The 22,022-nt window shown below is 44.7% G+C and overlaps 1 long non-coding RNA gene across 1 annotated transcript in view; it reads left to right on the top strand.

Moving 5' to 3' along the window:
* LOC122939992 overlaps positions 1–22,022 on the top strand; it is a 41,970-nt gene that overhangs the window by 1,808 nt on the left and 18,140 nt on the right. Inside the window, exon 2 of the long non-coding RNA XR_006390221.1 lies at positions 2,054–2,127. This is a non-coding gene — a long non-coding RNA (uncharacterized LOC122939992). The remainder of the gene's footprint in view (positions 1–2,053; positions 2,128–22,022) is intronic.

The following is a 22,022-nucleotide window of genomic DNA, read 5'->3' as shown; positions in this document are numbered from 1 at the left end:
CATATATTTTAGATTCATTACACACAACTGAAGTAGTTCAAGCCTTTTATCGTTTTAATATTGATGATTTTGGCATACAGCTCATGAAAACCCAAAATTCCTATCTAAAAAAATTAGCATATCATGAAAAGGTTCTCTAAACAAGCTATTAACCTAATCATCTGAATCAACTAATTAACTCTAAACACCTGCAAAAGATTCCTGAGGTTATTAAAAACTCCCAGCCTGGTTCATTACTCAAAACCGCAATCATGGGTAAGACTGCCGACCTGACTGCTGTCCAGAAGGCCATCATTGACACCCTCAAGCAAGAGGGTAAGACACAGAAAGAAATTTCTGAACGAATAGGCTGTTCCCAGAGTGCTGTATCAAGGCACCTCAGTGGGAAGTCTGTGGGAAGGAAAAAGTGTGGCAGAAAACGCTGCACAACGAGAAGAGGTGACCGGACCCTGAGGAAGATTGTGGAGAAGGACCGATTCCAGACCTTGGGGGAGCTGCGGAAGCAGTGGACTGAGTCTGGAGTAGAAACATCCAGAGCCACCGTGTGCAGGAAATGGGCTACAGCTGCCGCATTCCCCAGGTCAAGCCACTTTTGAACCAGAAACAGCGGCAGAAGTGCCTGACCTGGGCTACAGAGAAGCAGCACTGGACTGTTGCATGTCATTCGGAAATCAAGGTGCCAGAGTCTGGAGGAAGACTGGGGAGAGGGAAATGCCAAAATGCCTGAAGTCCAGTGTCAAGTACCCACAGTCAGTGATGGTTTGGGGTGCCATGTCAGCTGCTCGTGTTGGTCCACCTTGTTTTATCAAGGGCAGGGTCAATACAGCTAGCTATCAGGAGATTTTGGAGCACTTCATGCTTCCATCTGCTGAAAAGCTTTATGGAGATGAAGATTTCATTTTTCAGCACGACCTGGCACCTGCTCACAGTGCCAAAACCACTGGTAAATGGTTTACTGACCATGGTATTACTGTGCTCAATTGGCCTGCCAACTCTCCTGACCTGAACCCCATAGAGAATCTGTGGGATATTGGGAAGAGAAAGTTGAGAGACACAAGACCCAACACTCTGGATGAGCTTAAGGCCGCTATCGAAGCATCCTGGGCCTCCATAACACCTCAGCAGTGCCACAGGCTGATTGCCTCCATGCCACGCCGCATTGAAGCAGTCATTTCTGCAAAAGGATTCCCGACCAAGTATTGAGTGCATAACTGAACATAATTATTTGAAGGTTGACTTTTTTTGTATTAAAAACACTTTTCTTTTATTGGTCGGATGAAATATGCTAATTTTTTGAGATAGGAAATTTGGGTTTTCATGAGCTGTATGCCAAAATCATCAATATTAAAACAATAAAAGGCTTGAACTACTTCAGTTGGTGTGTAATAAATCTAAAATATATGAAAGTCTAATGTTTATCAGTACATTACAGAAAATAATGAACTTTATCACAATATGCAAATTATTTGAGAAGGACCTGTATAATAACAGAAGTTCAGGGCAGCACACCTTGTAATAGATGATTGGGTGCCAGCGATAATAACACCTTGAGAAAGGTCCCAGCAAGCGGACCGAAACGTCGCATGGGTGAATAAAGGTCCACACTTTCTTTTTCACCAACGGATGTGCTGCGGTGTCTTCATTTATTTTATATATATATATTTTGCCTCTCCTACAATAAAGGTGCCCATACACTCTCAATATCTGTGGAGCCCAACAATCGTTCGTCCTACAGCTCTATCCTGCCTCTACCATACACATACAAGCTTGGTTCGGCCAAGTACTGTATATAGGTGTTTTCAATGGGGAAGGAGGAGAGAGCTCGTGCAGACGCCTCTGGCAGCAGCTTATTTCCCAAGAGAACAAAAGGATCGGGTGAAGAAACATCAATTTGCCCGATCCTTCTCTCGAGAGTCGGGAGCTCCCCATACACAGTAAATTGGCCGTTATTTTTAAAAATAGCGAGTTTGGCCAACAATACTCTAATGTATATTGGGGCCTTGTAACTGGAAAATGTAAAGATCCCTTTAAAATAATATCTGTTTCCTCCCAGATTATTGGCAGAGATCCTAAGAGGATTTAATACTTCTACGACTACAGAGAACGTACTTGGCTCATCACCGGCAAGTAAGATGACAATGTAATAACAGCAAGACTTTAATTCATTAGAAGGGAATGGATCTGCGTAATATTAATCTCCAAGTGCTGATTCTGTAAGGGGGAGACTTTTCTGTATTATTAAGAGTTGCTTGGAGGGGGGGTGGGGGGTGGAGTGAAACCAGTGCCAGGACCTGCTGGCCGTTGTTTAGGATGACATGTTAATGGTGGACGGACAGACACAGTGATAAGGGATGGTCAGGAGAACACAGAGTCCTGAATGAGATAGTGAAGAAACTGCCTTGTAAGATAGCGGAAGAGCAAGGACACGTTACATGGTAAAATATGTGCTTTGGACCGTGCATATCCCACAAGGCTATGGAACTTCTCAAAACTCCTTTCCATGGGGAGCTCATTCAGACTAAGAGGCTTTCCAGATTGCAGGCTTATTGTGGGATAGAAGCATGCACATTGTACAGCGATAAATCATACAGAATCAGCAAACCTTTGCTCAATCCGCGCTTAACCCCTTCATGCCCACATGCATTCTAATGGTGCTCCTTTGTAAAGAGCGCATGGCTTCCACATACATAGGACATAACTGGATTACTTACAAGAGTGTTTCTCACCCAAGTATCCCCCACTCAAACACATTACATCAAAGTATCCTCAAGCCTATGAGCATCCACTGTGCTGCCTACTAAGGCACAGCATGAGCACAGCGAGAGTACCCCCTAGAGACATGGTAAGTACCCTCTGGGCACATGTACCACATGCTATTCACAATCATTCAACGGATTAAAATAAGGGTCTATTAGATTATTCTGATACATTGCATCGTCACCTTGTCACTGTTGTCCCCATAGCCACGTCTGTTGAATTGCAGCCTGTTGGTAAAACAAACCAAAATGGCGGCGTATGGAGTCATTGTTCTAAATAATTTTTGTATTAGTTATGAGTAGTGTTGTGCGAACTTGTATTTCAAGTTCAGCGTACAAGGTTCAGGTTATTAAGAATCCCGTTATGGATTCCGCTACCGTGGACCATAAGTTATAACGGAATTCTTAGATAACCAGAACCTTGTATGCCAAACATGAAGACACAAGTTCGCTCAGCACTAGTTATGAGCAGTAGTTCACTTTGATGCAACTCTAATATAACCCTTTTGGCCATAAAATCAGAATATTGTTCATTCATCATCGCTCACTGGCACTCATAGCTTCAATAAGGCGTTTAGGCTGCGCAGCAAGCCAATCTAGTATGTCATATGCTAACTGTGATAGTAGGGAGAGGTCATTAAACACTATTGGACTTTGTGATACAGCTACGTGTTTTCCTGGCTACGTGGAGCCCATTGCAGCCCTAGTTTTTAACAACTAAATAAAATTTATAATGTTCATAGTGTTAACCACCTGTACAAGCTGACCACAGGTTTGGTCATTCACATCATGAGGGTATCTGCACACGGGCAGTATTTTTCCACTGCAATTATTGTAATGAATTTTGGCGCAAATGACAGCAAAATCAGCACGTAGGACAAGCAGGTTTTTCTGCAGATTTCATCCCTCTACGGTAAAATCCACTGAAAGAGTTGGCATACTGCAGATATAAAAATCCATGTTAGGCCTCATGCACACAACCGTTGTTGTGGTCCGTTCCGCAAAATGGTGTTCCGTTGTTCCGTGATCCGTTTCCGTGTGTCTTCCTTTATTTTTGGAGGATCACCAGACATGAAGGAAAGTAAAAAAATGTCAAGTTTGTCATGCAAATGATAGGAAAAAAGCGGACGCGCGGACGCAGATGACAATCTTGTGTGCCTCCGCGTTTTTTCACGGACCCATTGACTTCAATGGGTCCGCGAACCATTTTCCGTGAAAAAAAATAGGACAGGTTATATTTTTTTTGATGGACTGGAACTACGGATCACGGACGCAGATGACAAACAGTGCATTAGCCGAGTTTTGAACGGACCCATTGAAAGTCAATGGGTCCGCAGAAAATCGCGAAAAACAGAACAACGGACACGAATGAAGCAACGGTCGTGTGCATGAGGCCTTATATGCAGAAAATGTCCGCAAGATGTAGATTAGGTTTTAAAAACCTATCTTGGCTGCATGGAAAATCCACAGCTAATATGAAATATTTGTATGTACCCTAAGGGTAGGTCCACACTTGGATTTGCAGATTTTGGTGCTGCAGATCCACAGGGTTTTACAGGACTGGCAAAGTGGATGACATTTTTTAAAATCTACACACTAGAAAAAGATCACCAAACAAACGTGAGCCAATCAAGACGTAAAATTTGAGCCAATGCTCACATATACAAACACCGTGTAGAGAAAAATGCACATATGCCTACGGTATGGCGCACTACAAAAAACCTATCAAAAAACTACCAGACCGCATAAGATATAGGTAATTTTATTAACACAATACATAAGGGAAAATCCATAAATAGATAAACCATAAATAGAAAATAGGTGCAGGGAAAGGCGGCATCCACAGGAGGAAGACACAAGGGCAGCTATTCAATATCATATCCACATATAAATAACAATAAAGTGCAAGTGGCAAAAATATCAAACATAGATAACATAGAATCAATTACCTATTATGTGCTTCCTCCAGGATGACGCCAGCCCCGACGCGCGTTTAGGCAAACCTTCGTCTGGGGTTCCATTTATTTATGGATTGTCCCTCATGTATTGTGTTAATAAAATTACCTGTATCTTATGCGATCTGGTAGTTTTTTTTTATAGTTTTTTACACTAGAAAAAGATCTGCAGTTCAAACTGTCTTAGGGTCCCTTCACACTTCCTTTGTTTGGGAAAACACATCCCTTTCGCAATTTTGCGGAACGGGTGCGGACCCATTTGTTTAAAAAAAAGATACAACATGTCCTTTTAATTGTATGCAGAATGCACATGGCCGGTGTCTGTGATTTGCAGACCGCAAAACACTTACGGACGTGTGAATGGACCTTTAGGGTCCATTCACACAACCGCAGGACATCCGTGACCGTATTGCGGACCAAAAGCGGGGGTTCTGCAATATACAGGCACCAGCTGTGTGAGTTCCGTATGTGAGGATTGGGTCCGCAATCCTCAAGATATGGCGCAGTGCGGAGCGGAGGCACGTATTGGAAGCCCACAGAAGCACTTAAAAGTGCTTCCGTGGGCTCTTTGGTCTGTCCCTCAGCACCGCAAAATATAGGACGTGTCTTATCTTTTGCCGTATATTGCAGATCGCGGACCTATTCAAGTGAATGGGTCCGCGCTGCAATACGGGATTCATATGGCTGGAGCCCGTGCATTGCGGACCCCAATTTGCGGTCAGCAGCACGGGCATAGACGGCTTACGTATGTTTGGATGTACTCTTACAGGATGGATTTGGGGAATTTGAAGTGCAATGCACAGGGTTAAATGCGCAGTACAACCTGCAAATAAAGTAAATTTCCCTGCAGATTTCGCCCCTGCAGTTGGGATCCCACGTGGACATACCCTTCTGGTTATGGAGTGTGACCAGTTCGGACAACTAAGCTGCGCTTTGTTTCTCAGCCATGACGCAGAGATTGTGAATCATGGTTCCTGTGTGAATATCTCATTACTGTCCAGACACATGTGAATATTGTGTCACACAAAAGCCACAGTCAGACATTATCAGCCACGTTACGCGGCACTCACTAGCATCTGTACATGAATGAACGGCTCTGCACTCTCCGCTTGTTTGGAAAGGGATTTTTCTGTTAGTGATTTGGGCACAGTTTTATCTCGTATATTCTGCTGCTCAGTCTTCACTTAAGGCTTTTTATTTGACAGCTATTTCCTTTCCCAGAGCGATCGCCAGGACTCTATCAAGAATTACCATTTATATGAAGGGAAGTGGGCTCTGGAGGAGTGAGCGCTTGCAGTGTCAGGGAGAAATGGGTGACAGGTGCCATGTGCCATATTGTGCAAAGTGTAGGGGGTCATTTGAAAGCTGCCTAATGTCTACTACAAATATACACCTCTTTATAAGGCCAGAAAGAATAAGGCTACGTCTACACGACGACATTTGTCGCGCGACAGATAGGGCACAACTACACTGCAACATTTGTAGCGGAACATTCTGTTGCACTAATGTCGCGCGACAATTTTTATAATGGCAGTCTATGGTGTAGCACTGCAACATGCAACATGCTGCGACTGCGACGCAACAGTCGCAGAAAAATCCATCTCAAATGGATTTTCTGTGACTGTTGCGTCGCAGCATGTTGCATGTTGCAGTGCGACACCATAGACTGCCATTATAAAAATTGTCGCGCGACATTAGTGCGTCAAATGTCGTCGTGTAGACGTAGCCTTACTGTTACTATCTGGAAGATCAGACCACAAAAATGATGGTGTCCACAGCAAATCCACTGTCTTGATACATGAACAGTAGAGCTAATATGATCTATGAGTTTTACATAGATAAAATTTAAACGGTTTCTCTGGGATTTGCATATTTATGACCTATCCTTAGGATAGGTCATCAGTATGATTTTGGCAGGGATCCGACTCCCAGGACCCCCATTGATCAGCTGTTTGAGGAAGCAGCTTACCAAGCACAGCATCACACACTATATAGTGGCTGTGCTTGGTATTGCAACTCAGCCTCAGTTCCTTAAACGGGACTGAGCTGCGTCTAGGCCATGTGACCAATAAATGTGAAGTCACATGGCCTAAAAAGAGGCTTACGCACTCCCAGGACCTTCGCCAACCTAATATTGATGACCTATCCTGAGGATAGGTTATCAATCTATAAATCTCGGAGAACCCTTTCAATCTTTGCATCAGAATCAATTTTGCAACCTTCCACCATATTTTATCAAGTCTATGGAGGGAATTCATAATGAGGGGAATTTTAGAAGTCAGTTTTCTACATTGCCATAATTTGCACTGAATTTATCAAACATCACAGGTTAAATACATTTTAAACATAACAGGTGTTACCCCACTTGGAGTAAGATTGCACCATTTCTGCAACTTTTGTTTAAGAAAAAGTTGCAGTGGATAAAACTGGAAAACACCTATTCAAAATAGCGAACCACGTCCACTTTTCAGACATGGAAAGAGGAATTAAAAATTGATGGGGAGATTTATCAAAACTGGTTCAAATTCCACCAATCAAATTCCACATTTTATTTTTCAGAGCTCCTTTGGGAAATTAAAGTTGGAATCTGATTGGTTGGACAGCTAAGACAGTCTTCCTTTGCACCCGTTTTAATAAATCTCCCCCAGTGTGTGCGCTAAAAGATGCTACTTTTTTCCACCATAAACGCCCCCAAAGGCAACCCTTTGTGAGTCAAGTACATCCGCAGCACAACTCACTGTTGCTACGATCTGTAAGTATTTGAGCTCATGCACACAGCCAAATGTCAAATTTTTTTGCCCTGAAAAATAGACTTTTTGGTGCATTCCATTTTGTTCTCACTCCCATCTATAGACATGACTATTGGTCGGCAAAAACACACAAGAATAGGACAGGTGGTGAGTTTCACAGATGTGAGAATATCCCAACATGTATGTAGTTATACAACAAAATGAGTTATATAACACTGGTTCCTTTAGTCCCCTTTTTCACAAAATTATTACCATCGGAAGACTTTTTAACAATAGTGGAGATAGACGTCTCCTGTGCCTACCATGGGAAGAGCAAACGCTTTGTGAAGGGCCTTTGAGAACTGAGCCCACATCACTCTGCTGATCTGTTAGTCTATACTTCCATAGTCTAGGGACCAGCAGCCGCAGAAAGCAGCCCGTTACATTATAATTCACATGATCTGAACTAGAGCCCAAGAAACTGGATACTCCAACAAGAGACCTTCCCAGGAGTCAGTTCCTGACAGATCGCAGGTATGAAGATTTCGCTTCTCGCAAATAAACCAATCTCGGCCTCAGCTGAAGGCAATCTGCGTAACCAAAACAATTTCCGCATCAAGTAAACAGACCTTCAACTTTGAAGGGGGCGACTATTTGTTGACTCATATGGGACCATTTTAAACTCTCCACTGATAAGCAGCTTCTCAAGGCACTGAAAGGGTTAATGCAATTAAATATACACTTGCAATCAGCATGATTAATTGGTACTATTTGTCCAAACTCAGATCTGGAAGAAGATCATGGTTTTTAGCCGGGACTGAAGAAAGAACTAATTATTTGTACTGAAAGTACAGGAACATTTCCCATTTTCCTCTCCCCAGAATGACCCCATCCCCCTGAAAACTTCTGGCTGAAGAGTGAAAACACTCACAATCAAACAAGATGTAAAATAGATACACAGAGGAACCCAAAACGATACATAGAGGCAGATACGTAGGAAGAGCTATGTATAGACCACTCCATCATAAGATGATGACAGAAGTGAAAATCCAGTGTTCTTCAGGACAAGACGACCCTCAGAAACCGTGTGCTCCATCCCAACCTCCGCCTCAAGACTTTTTTGAGGGAATGTTGGTGCGGAGCAGCTCTGTAGCAGTTTGTGCTTTCACATTCTGTAATGCAGAAGATATTTCTTAAAGTGTTTCAGTTTATTTGTAATACAGTAGTGTAGGGAGGGAGTTGTTAAACATGGTTTAATATACTTTATTAGGGAAAGATGTTTGTACTAGAAAACAGGGTGTAAAGAGTCTTTTTAGCAAAACTTTAACTCAGCATTGCTGAGAGAGTGTCTATCATCAGTACTACTAAGTGCTGAAGAAGATTGTACAGAGGCCTTCAGCCTACCTCTTGTCACCACCGAAGGCCTTGACTATGTACATGTGCCCCAACTATCAGGGCCCATCACCCTGCCTATCTGACCTGTTACACACAGGCATCTTCAGCTCTCTTCAGAACGCCGAAGACTGAAGACAAACTTGTAGCTGGCCAGCTAAGACCTGTCCTAGGTTGCTAACATAGCTTATATGTTTATACAGCTAGACCTGCCAATAACCTTAATACAGTTCCTATGTTTGTGTGTTAAAGACAAAAGCAGAGTTATTTACAGCGACTTCATGTTTGGATGTCATGTAATAGTTTTATTTTGTGTCCACAGAAAAAGATAATGGGCCAGATTTATCATTAGCTCAGGTCAGAATAATGGAGTGAAAAAGTCCCAAAAAAGTCCCAAACGCTAAAACTGCGCACAAATTTGCGACTTTTTTCTGCTCTGCACTATGCTTGCCAGTTTGCTGAAAGTGGGCGTGTTTTCTTATGTAAATGAATCTCTAGACAGATTTACTATTGGGACTATTTAGAAAAGTCGCAAAAAAGTCGCAATTTCACTCCAGTGAGGACCATGCTTATCTTATAAGACTTTTTAATAGAACATGCGACTTTTTCATAAAAATGTGCGACTTTTGTAAAGCTGCTTACTGACGGATAAACTGCTACCGTCAAACCACATTTATTACAGTCTTAAAGGGGTTGTCCAGGTTCAGAGCTGAACCTGGACATCCCTCCATTTTCACCCCGGCAGCCCCCCTGACATGAGCATCGGAGCAGTTCATGCTCCGATGCTCTCCTTTGCCCTGCGCTAAATCGCGCAGGGCAAAGGCATTTTTCAGAGTTCCGGTGACATACCGGGCTCTCTATGGGGCTGACAGGCAGCCCGGTGACGTCACCGGCACTGATGGGCGGGATTTGGCTCTGCCCTAGCCAGTAAAACGGCTAGGGCAGAGCTAAAGCCCGCCCCTCAGAGCCGGTGACGTCACCGAACACACTGCTGGGCGGAAGTTACCGCCCGGCAGTGTGTTAATGTAAACACAAGAGCCTGTGCCCTGCGCGATCTAGCGCAGGGCACTGGAGCGCATCGGAGCATGAGATGCTCCGATGCCAGGCTCAGGGGGGCTGCCGGGGTGAAAATAAGGGTATGTCCGGGTTCAGCTCTGAACCCGGACAACCCCTTTAAAGGACCGATCATAAATCTGACTTGGCTAAAATTGACTTTAGCCATATGTTAAAGTGGAGTGAGCTGTCAGAGTCATGATAAATCTGGCCCAATGTGCCTTTAAGATTCATTATATAATGTAAGGTAAGCTCAATGACACAGCAGACACAACAGTTAAACTGTTGTTGCTAAGCAGGAGTCTTGACCAATCCTAGCTAGCCTCACACAGCCCAGGAGTTTTGACCAATCACAGCCAGCCTCAAACACAGCTTGTGTGGGAAATTCTCCTAGCAGAGCCAAATACATCAGTCCCTCTCAAAATACTGCCCCCATCAGCACAAAATACATCCCCAAAAACTTCAAGTGGCCAGCTGTGAGGAGGGCTCGGGCGGCCCCTTGGGCATCGGCCGACCGGGAAATTTCCCTGAAAGGTCTATGGCCAATCCACCCCTGATAGTTGTCCAGGCATACTCTCTAGGACGATCTGACAATGGGCGTAGAGAGATGCAACTCCATGTTGGACAGTCAGGTTGGAGTAACATGCACAGCTCCCATTCATCAGACTAGTATTCATGCTTCATTCTCATTAGGTGTTATCCGCTTGCCTGAGTACAGGACCAGTAGACCACTCAGCGTGCAGTTACACTTTTCCATGCTTGATGTCAGATCAAGTAGGAGAAAAGCCTGGACAAACCCTTTAAAGGGTTTCTGTCATCAGAAATTACGTTATGTAGCTGACTGACATTAGCGATGTGCTAATGTCAGCAGCACATAACCGTATGCTTTATAATTCCCTGCCTGCCGCTGTTCTCTTAAAATAACTGCGCCAAAGGAAGGAAGCCGGCAGCAGGAGCGCGTCCTTCACTCACTGCGCCTGCGCCGAGTACTAAACGGGACGACGCAGGTGTGGGATTTACGGGACACTGAGGAGAACTCGAAAGTCAATCAACTGGACCTGGGCGTGCCAAAGGGTGCATAGACCGAGCCTCTAGGTGCTGAAGCAATGCCCTAATAGCACCTAGAGGCTCATTAGCATATTGTAAAAGTGTTTATTTTAGGAGAACGGCGACGGGCAGGGAGTTATAAAGCACACTGTAATGTACTGCTGACACTAGCGCATCGCTAATGTCAGTCAGCTACATAACGTTATTTCTCATGACAGAAACCCTTTAATTCCAAAGGCCAATTTATCAACAGACACAAACAGGGGTGCACCACCAATGAGGCAAGGTGAGGCGATCGCCTCAGGCAGCACCAGGTAGTGGCAAGAGGGGGCAGCCGAAGGGCCGTGGGCAATGAGCGCTTTCATTGTGGAAATGCTCATCTCTACATATTCTAATGCATCGCTGTACTCAGGACAGCAATACAGTTGAATCCCTGGCCCACCATTTCCTCTAATTGGCTTTAGTCCTAGTTACTTTAGCCTATCAGAGGCCGGTGTCATCATTATCACGCTGCCTGAGCCGAGCGTTTTAGTTTTCGCCTCAGGCAGCAGATAGACTAGGTGCCCCCCTGGACACAAATGTATCCAAATATAATATTACACATACATGGCTAGAACCAATGGATTCTGATCACTAAAAAATGATTGTGAACAGAAACCTTGTATTGTCAAGTCCCCTAATAATTCTTTGATAGTTATGTCGTGTCATATAAGTATGTCAAATTAAAAATGTAGTACCTTGGGTGGATTGGGGATATCCCTCCATTTATGTTACCATTCAGATGTCAAGTTCATTGTGGTACTACGCTCAAAATTACTGCAAAAAGACATGAGGAGTCCAAGTCAAAAAAGATATATTGTAATTTATTAAATAGGGGAAGTTGGAAAGCGTCTGGTGGAAAAATTTTCAAAAATGCCAAGAAAGGTAAAAAGTCACACAATTTCTGCACAAACTCTCCCAATAATGATGGACATATGACTAGATATAATGGAGATCCAGGAAAATATCTGAGCAGTGAGAGACAGTAGCAATGCATAGCTGAGATAGAGGTTCTGAATGTCGGGGGAGGGGATGTCACATCACCTTATGAAGTGACTGATAGGTGCCTGAAGGGCCATTCATTAACATAAAGCCTTTTACTCACCTGCTGGCACAAATAATCCTGTTATCCAGCTGTAACACCAAGGTGATCCTCCTAAGAGACCCCTGCCATGTAAAGAGGGACCATCCACAGTACATCACTTTATCATTGTGGGCCAGAACGCTGCCAGAGGGGCCCAGCATCATCACCATGACCCCCCACCACCCCATACTATTTCTAAAGAAAGCATTAAGAGGTATCCAGGCAATAAGCAGTGTTCACACAATGAGACATGTATACAGAGTACCTTTGTAGTGACGTTCATGTTATTACAAATGGTTTAACATTTACTGGATGTGCCCCAAACTCTAAAGGTGGCTATAAAAAGTTGATTAAAATAGATGATTTCAATCAAAACGATCTTGCGTTGAATGAAATCTAATAATGTACAATTGTTTTTGGTGACCGATGGCAAGCCGACATCATCTTGAAATTTTGCCCATGTTTAAAATATTCACCATGTTTCCCAAAATATAATTTGCCTGCCAACTGGTGTCATTCAACATGTGTGACAAAGTCTAAATGACTGTATCAGCCAATATGGACCAAAATGTGTATGGCTGTGTCAGCGTAACAATCAATAACTAGTCAATCATTTGATCAACGACTGGTCAACCATCAAACTACTTCTGTGTATGGTCAACCTAAGGAACTGTCATACATATACATGTAACATTGGTATAAGTACTCAGTACTTTACATACGCCTAAAATTCTTTTAAAAATAAAGACTACCTAAACCTTTAAACAACTTTATTTAAAAATGTTGCAAATGTCCTAAAAAAAAAATTGAATATGCGGTATTCGTGGATTTTGCCTTTTTACTAAAGAAATAATCAGCTGAACTTGCCTGAGCCTGCTTCACTCAATTGAAAGCTCTCCTGTAATGATGTGCAATTCAAGTGAGCAGAGCGGATCAGGCAGGGGCCACCTCTGCATAGCCCATCGGTATATGCTGCGCCAGGATTTAGCTAAGATCAGGGGGCACAGGCAGGATCAGTACAGCACTGTCTGCGGCCCATTCCACCAGTACAGTGAAATCCGTACACTTGTACATCACTGAAATGTAGTCATTCTAAAGCGCTTAGCAGAGCCCATGAAAAAATCTATTAATAAAGTATAATAGAAAAATAATTTTTAGGGCTTTTGCAACATTTTTATATAAAGTTGTTTAAAAAGTTTAGTTAAAGGGTTTCTGTCACCCCAATTTTCGCTATTAAACAGGCTGACATTATAGATGTGAAAATGTCACCTAAATTTAACTCTGCATTTCTTTTATTTAAGTATGCCCCCGTTTTCGTGTAATTTTAACTTTTATTATATGCAGATGAGTCTCTAGGAGCAGGGAGGGGGGGGCGTTGCACCTGTTCCTAGAGGCTCCGTTCGCCCACCTCATTTCCACGTCCTTCAGTCTTGATTGACAGGGCCAGGCCAGCGTTGGTTCTCCTGCTGGCCATGTCTGCCGTGTAAATCTTGCGCCTGCGCCGTCCCGTTCAGTATTCGATGCAGGCGCAATGAGAAAGCATTTTTTTATACGTGTGTGCCTTGATGTCACTGCAGCATTTCCACAGGATTTTTACAGTTATCTTTTTTCATTTCATTTTTCATTATTTACTGAGATTTCTTTTTGCTCTCCAGCTATTTCGAAGGGAATGTCAAGTTAGAAATAACTCCACTAAAACACTGTTGCGGTGTAATAACTATATTATTATAATGGCAGCTTATGACATTGCCTCAACTTGGGTGGTTGCTACAACCTACCTTACTACAGGATATGTGCAAGTAGTCTAGCAGTTCTACTGTGGAGCTTGGGGTCGACTTGTAATAAAAGATGAAGCACCCAGTGCTGCCTCCTCATGTGTACAAATGAAATACTGTACTGCGGAGAACATAACACTTCTGAACAGCATGCGGCTCTATAGGGGCTGTGTCTACGTGCGGTAGTGGTGGCTGTATGGAGGTATGAATGTAAGGCACGCTCCAGTGCACAGGAAGCTGTGGTTCATCCATTGTAACATATGTGGTCTCGTTAGCCCCATACAGGAAAACCAAAGCCCCAAAAAGACATTTTTCTTTCATTTGCTGTGCATTTAGAAAAAGCAGCCCTTACAGTAAGGAGCCCTTTCAATGTGGGGGTTCTTATTGTTATAACAGAGAACAGAGAGGACATAAAACCATTTCCTTCTGCTGGTCTCCCCACCTCTCCCAAACACCTCTTCAGAGCAGCGAGTGGAATTTCAGGTCTGTATTAAAGGAGAAATACCATGCGGCACCAAACAGGTGAGCTGCTGCTATAGCATTTTATTTCTTTTACATTTAATTCTTAATTTGCAAAGAATTATGGGGAAAAAACAAGCCACTAACAGAATATATACACACCCTGTATCTACAAAGTTCCTGAAAATATGTATGAAAAATTCTATACTCAAGTTTATGTTTGCAAAAATATCTAAAATGATTTTCCTTCCTTCACGGGGATAGTTCTGAGCTATGGGTCTGACAGTCTGGTTACTATGGATAGGCTTATCTGTCACCGAATTTCCTAGCAACCAGCCTGTCGGTGCTCGGAGCACCATTTTCTCTATCCCAGGGGCGTAGCTATAGGGGGTGCAGAGGTAGCAGTCGCTACCGGGCCCAGGAGCCTGAGGGGCCCAAAGACCCTTGTGCCACATAAGACACTGGCATTATATAAAGTGCATGCTAGTCAATTTACACCTCTGGCTGGAGGAAAGGGGTTAGGTCAAGAATTTGGCATAAGGGGGTGCCCTTTCAATGTTTGCCTCAGGCAGCAGGAAGGCTACGTGCTCCCCTGCCCCTTTCCAACAAGCACTGAGGGACGGGGGCCCAAACTGAACTGTTGCACTAGGGCCCATGAGCTTTTAGCTACGCCCCTGCTCTATCCCTTCCCATATCTACAATAGGGTGAGGAACCACTGTGTCAACCAACAGATTTGACTTTCAACTAATCCTAAGAGTGTTATCCTGGCAGTCCTCTGGTACTCAACCTTTAACCCCTATAGTGATCTGAACTATGCTGCAGGGGAGCCACCAGGCCGTAAGTCTCTGTGCGGTTGGCAGCTGACCCATGAGGGTCAGAGACACAAGTGCAGGCAAAACTGTAGTCAGGGACAGGCCCAGGTCAGGGATGGTGGAGTACGTGCTATACGGTAAATGATCCAAGGTCAGGCAGGCAGAAAAGGGTCAATATAGAGGTCAGGCAGCGGAGGGTCAGAATCCAGTAAACAGGCAGAAGTAGGTACGTGGTAGGGATGCACCGGATATCATTACTTTTTGATGCTTTATGCCCGTTTTGGTTTGATGCTAAAATTGTGAATTTTTTCAACACCTAGCTGCGCTATTGTGCAGCTTAGTATAGGTTCAGGTTAGAGAACCTGACACGTGTGCACACCATGTACTCATCAGCTGCCGCACATAGAGAAGAACATATCCCACCCTTCTCATTGTGTCAAGGAGGGAGGAAGAATAATCATTTGCAATGCAACGTGTGAGTGGAGGGTTTGGCTTCCTGCTGGATGTGATAACATGTTGTGTATCGCACCGCCTGAAATATGTTAAGACTTCCTGTCTTTTGAGATCTGCTACATGGGCCATAGACACAATGGACAGGAGAGGAGCCCAGTGCCTTTCATGGGAGAGTTGATAAGCTGTGATATCACCTATTGTGAATCGTGGATTCTGTAATATCTATACAGAGGTGTTACTTGTCATTGTAGTTCTGCCTGTGTGACAACGATAATGGCTACAGTACAGGAAATCATGACCTATTATTAGTGGCCAGTGTGAAAATTGCAAGATTATATACATTTTTTTAAATACAGATTGTATAATGACATGAAAAAAAAAAAACACCCCAAAAAAAAATCAGTTTAACATAAAAATGTGATTTAAACAATAGGTTATTTTTTGATTACACATTTCCTTCAAGCACCCCAGGGTTGCCTGTCATTGGCTGTTGAAGATTAGGGTGTGCTTGCCCTTGAAGAGCTGAAGGGAGCATAGATCAGTGCTTGCTGTATAGGCAGGAGGGTAGGTCTTGCTGGCAAGAAGGCCGCAGCCCGGCGAGGTAATCGGGAGTGTATCAATATTAGTAAAGATCAAGAGGAAGATTTATCAAAATTGGTGCAAAGGAAAACTGGCTTAGTTGCCCATAGCAACCAATCAGATTCATCCTTTCATTTTTCACAGCTCCTTTGGAAAATAAAAGGTGGAATCTGATTGGTTGCTATGGGCAACTAAGCCAGTTTTCCTTTGCACCAGTTTTGTTAAATCTTCCCCACAGTCTCTACTTAGTTACGGGATATTGAATATAATTTGACAAAACAAGGCAGAATGAGATGACTTTCTGAGCTCCTCTGGATGCAGATAATTAGAGAAGAAACTTTCACAGACACAAAAAGTCCCAAAGGTTTTATTCCTAGACCATTTTCCAGGTTTTCCTAAGTTCACCCTAGTACGACATCCAATTCTCAGTTCATTGTTAAGCTGGGGCTATATTTATAGTCTGCATTTTTGCCAAAAGTGAAAGAAGGAAAGTCTTTCCCTAAATGCTTTTTATCTAGTCCTAGACTTGTGGTGGAATCTGTCCCTCAGATGAATGAGCTCTTCTCATCATCAATTACTGCTGTACAAGAAACAATGTGGCTTATTTCTATTTCCAAAAGGCCTCAATACACAGTAAACTATTGTCCGCCAAACAATCTAATTGTGTTCGCTGAATTTCATTGTCTGGATATTTTCGTTCCCTCTCCCCACTGAAAATACATGCATCTTCACCCGGCACCCCGCCATCAGCTGTTTGTAGAGGAGACGGTGCTCATACTGCCAATTGTCTCACTTGCAGCGGCAGTGTAATGTAATTACAAGTACTCGCTCTATTTAAGTAAATGGAGCGTGTACTTGTCATTACACTGCACTTCCGAGACGACTGGCAGTGTAATGAAGAGGAAGTAGCGCTGGCCTGGAGCGCCAACTCCTCTTCAAACAGCAGACCAGAGGGGGTGTCGGGTGTTGACCCACAGCAATCAGATATTGTTGACTTATCCTGAAAAGTGTCCCTCAATAAATACAGTTTTCACAACCCATTTCATGGGATTATGGGTTACAAACTGGTATGCTTACCATATAGGGCAGCCCCTACAGATGCCAGCTCTTTTTTTAGTAAAATACCCCTCCATTCTGGCGCTGTGTCCCCTGTTGTTTTTGGCGCCTGATATGTTAATTTAGAGTATCGGTACAGGGAGGAGGAGACGGCCGGGTTCCTTAATGTAGCGCGGTCCAATCGCAGAGGAGAGCGTCACAGCCAGGGAGGAGGTGAGCTTTTTTTTCTCCTGGGCTGTAACGCTCTCCTCTGCGATTGGACTGTGCTACAGCCAGGGGGAAGGAGATGCCCAATGAGAAACCCGGCAATCTCCTCCTCCCTGTACCAATACTCAACATATCAGGTGCCAAAACAGTGGGGGGACACAGTGCCAGAACTTTCCTGCCCTTCTTAACACCAGGACATCCTCCAAAAGCCTTCGCCTCACCGTGCATGCAGATGCACTCACACCTGCCTGCTGGCATTCCTGAGCAAGCTCTGCACTGGTGGTGACCTAATTCTGTAATACGTGCCATTACCACTACTGCACCCTGCTGCTGTCTCCTATGGTTAAAATCGTGTCATCTTGTGTAATTATGGCAGGTCCTTCACAATGTGCGTTTCTTATTTTGCAACTGTTATGTTTACATGTAATATGCCTGGTTCACCAGAAAGTGGCAGCAAACGGCAGAGCTACAGTTAGGTAGAATGGAGCTTTCTATTCCATTCTAAACCCCCTCTGTGGAGAAGTGGGCGAGTCCCACTTCCTGCAGGAAGAGTAGGGACTAGTTTAGTCAGTTTTAGCTTACCCCCTGCTAGGGGAAGGAAGCAGGTGCACGTCCCTTTTGGATGTGCCTGTAATGACCGGCAACACGCACAGGGAGGAAAACAGGGAAAGCCCTGCCCAAGGGAGAGGGAAAGGTGGTGACCCCTAACTCACCTTGCAGCTGGCACCTGACTGCCCTGACGTCCCTAGACGGGTTCCTCACCCGTGCGGCGATCACGTGCCTAAACCCTGGCTTTCCCTGAAATGAGCCCTAGATAATGAACGGGCCGGTGGGATCGCTAGTCCTCACCACTGCACTAAGAGGGAAACACCAGGGAGAGGACAGACAAACACAGACAAACACAAACACCCAGGTGGACGGCAACAATTGTCCACAAAGGTCCAACAGGGATCCGGAGGGTAGCGTTCTAAGGCAACACTCAGAGAACGCAGCAACACAGCTCCAGTGGGTCAGAATAGATGTCCAGGCAGGAAGCTCTATATCTGGCAACCAGAGAAGTGTGAGAGGGGAATATAAGGAGGATTGGGAGTGCTGGACAAGGAACAGCTGAGAGAAGGAGCTACGGATCCCTGAGTGAGCCAAAAGGGTTTGTAAAGCAAACCCAGAAAGCTACAATAAGGAAACTTCCCTATCTGACATAGAGCGTGCAGCCAACCGCTGCGACCTCCTGACCCCGGGTACAACGGAGTCAGGCGTGGCTCTTGACACCCTCGTGACAGTACCCCCCTCTCTACGAGGGGCCTCCGGACACTCAGGACCAGGTCTCTCAGGATGAGAGGCATGAAAAATCTGAACTAGCCTGTCGGCGTTTACCTCAGACGCAGGAACCCACATTCTTTCCTCGGGACCGTAACCTCTCCAGTGCACCAGATATTGGAGAGAGCGGCGGACCCGACGAGAATTAACAATTTTGGATATCTGAAATTCCAAACTACTATCCACGACAACAGGAGGGGGTGGCAGCGGTGACGGTTCTAGAGGTGGAACATATTTTTTGAGTAACGACTTATGAAAGACATTATGGATTTTAAAAGTCTGAGGTAACTCCAGGCGAAAAGCCACGGGGTTGATGATGGCTACAATCTTGTAAGGACCAATAAACCTAGGACCCAGTTTCCAAGAGGGAACCTTCAACTTGATATTCCTAGTAGACAACCACACATAGTCATTCACTCCTAGGTCCGGACCTGGCGACCGTCTCTTATCAGCCATGCATTTGTATTTACCTCCCATATTTTTCAAGTTAGCTTGCACCTTCTGCCATACTGATGAAAGAGATGACGAAAACCGTTCCTCTTCGGGAACCCCAGAAGACCCCCCTCTTTGAAAGTACAGAATTGGGGATGAAAACCATATGCACCAAGAAATGGTGACTTGCCAGTGGATTCCTGACGGCGATTATTTATGGCAAACTCAGCTAACGGTAAATATGACGACCACAACTCTTGGTTTTCAGACACAAAACATCTTAGATATGTCTCCAGGTTTTGGTTGGTACGCTCAGTCTGTCCATTCGACTGAGGATGGAAAGCTGAGGAAAAGGACAAGTGAACCCCCAAACGGGAACAAAAAGCTTTCCAAAATTTAGAAATAAACTGGGTTCCCCGATCCGAAACAACATCGGAGGGGACCCCGTGAAGCTTCACGATCTCACTGACGAATACCTGAGCAAGAGTTTTAGCATTAGGTAGTGCGGGTAACGCAATAAAGTGTGCCATTTTGCTAAACCTGTCCACTACTACCAAAATCACTGTTTTACCCGCAGACACAGGTAAGTCAGTGATAAAATCCATAGACAGATGTGTCCATGGTCTATTGGGAATGACGAGTGGTAATAGAGACCCTGCAGGACGTGTATGTGAAACTTTTGCGCGCGCACAGGTAGAACAAGAAGACACAAAATCCAATACATCCTGACGCAACCTTGGCCACCAAAAACGACGAGACAATAGCTCTAAGGTTGCTTTACTACCCGGGTGCCCAGCAAGTGCCGAATTATGATGTTCCTTTAATAATTCGAGACGTAGGTTCAACGGTACAAACAATTTCTCTGAGGGGCAAGAGACCGGGGCGTCCCCCTGGGCCTCTAACACCTTCCCCTCCAAAGCAGAGTGTACCGCAGAGACAACCACTCCTCTTTGTAGAATGGGTACCGGATCACTCACATTACCCCCTCCAGGGAAACAACGAGATAGTGCATCAGCCTTGGTATTCTTTACCCCAGGACGATAGGTAATCACAAAGTTAAACCTGGTAAAAATTAGAGACCACCTAGCCTGTCTAGGGGTGAGACGCTTAGCTGATTCGAGGTACAGCAGATTTTTGTGGTCCGTAAACACAGTGACGGGGTGGACTGCCCCCTCTAAAAAGTGACGCCACTCCTCAAACGCAAGTTTAATAGCTAACAGTTCCCTATTGCCAATATCGTAGTTCTGTTCTGCTGCAGATAGTTTTTTAGAAAAGAAAGCACAAGGACGCCATTTGCCAGGAGACGGACCCTGAGACAGTACAGCCCCCACTCCCACCTCTGATGCATCGACTTCAACAATAAAAGGCTGAGAGACATCAGGTTGGACTAGTACAGGTGCTGAGGTAAACCTCTCTTTTAGAGAGGAAAAAGCAACTTTAGCGGCGTCAGACCATTTAGAAAAATCAGTCCCCTTCCTAGTCATGTCAGTAAGGGGTTTTACGATCACCGAATAATTTTTAATGAATTTCCTATAGAAATTCACGAAGCCCAAGAACCGTTGTAGTGCTTTGAGGTTCTCAGGAAGATCCCAATCCAAAATTGCCTGGACCTTCCTAGGATCCATACGGAAACCTGACGCAGATAAATAATAACCTAGGAATTGTATCTCCTGAACGGCAAAAACACATTTTTCAATTTTAGCATATAATTCATTCATCCGTAGGACCTGTAGTACTTGTCTGACATGCTCCTCATGTGTTCTCAGATCAGACGAATAAATTAAGATATCATCTAGGTATATTACCACAAACCTGCCGAGGCCAGATATAATGTAATGACCGGCAACACGCACAGGGAGGAAAACAGGGAAAGCCCTGCCCAAGGGAGAGGGAAAGGTGGTGACCCCTAACTCACCTTGCAGCTGGCACCTGACTGCCCTGACGTCCCTAGACGGGTTCCTCACCCGTGCGGCGATCACGTGCCTAAACCCTGGCTTTCCCTGAAATGAGCCCTAGATAATGAACGGGCCGGTGGGATCGCTAGTCCTCACCACTGCACTAAGAGGGAAACACCAGGGAGAGGACAGACAAACACAAACACCCAGGTGGACGGCAACAATTGTCCACAAAGGTCCAACAGGGATCCGGAGGGTAGCGTTCTAAGGCAACACTCAGAGAACGCAGCAACACAGCTCCAGTGGGTCAGAATAGATGTCCAGGCAGGAAGCTCTATATCTGGCAACCAGAGAAGTGTGAGAGGGGAATATAAGGAGGATTGGGAGTGCTGGACAAGGAACAGCTGAGAGAAGGAGCTACGGATCCCTGAGTGAGCCAAAAGGGTTTGTAAAGCAAACCCAGAAAGCTACAATAAGGAAACTTCCCTATCTGACATAGAGCGTGCAGCCAACCGCTGCGACCTCCTGACCCCGGGTACAACGGAGTCAGGCGTGGCTCTTGACACCATCGTGACAGTGCCTTGTCTAGGCTAGCTAGAGCACCTTCAGCTCTGCCGGATGTGGAGGCCACAGCTTGGAGCCTCTGAAGTCAGGAGCAGTTTTCCCTGAATTAAGCCAGAGTCAGACTACAGAGAGAAGTTGCAGCATCCTGCAGAAACAGAGACTCTATTTAAGCCTGTCAGTACAGCAGAGCCAGAGAGCAACAGATGTAGCACAGAGGAATTTGCCTGCCAGTTTTAACTCCTGCTGGGAACCAAGACAAATGCTGTAAATTGTTTGGAGAACTGTTTATTTAAGTAAAGCTGTCATTGAACTTCATCACAAGGTCTGGACTCAATTTATTTCTTCAAATCCCTCAATTATTCACCCTATTTGCTCTGCTTCGGACGATAATGCCTGGGTTCCAGCGTATCCAGGTAG

Source organism: Bufo gargarizans, chromosome 6, assembly GCF_014858855.1.
Source record: "Bufo gargarizans isolate SCDJY-AF-19 chromosome 6, ASM1485885v1, whole genome shotgun sequence".
NCBI lineage: Eukaryota > Metazoa > Chordata > Amphibia > Anura > Bufonidae > Bufo > Bufo gargarizans.
Note: the sequence above shows the minus strand (reverse complement) of the source record. Positions and strands in the feature narration are given on the sequence as shown.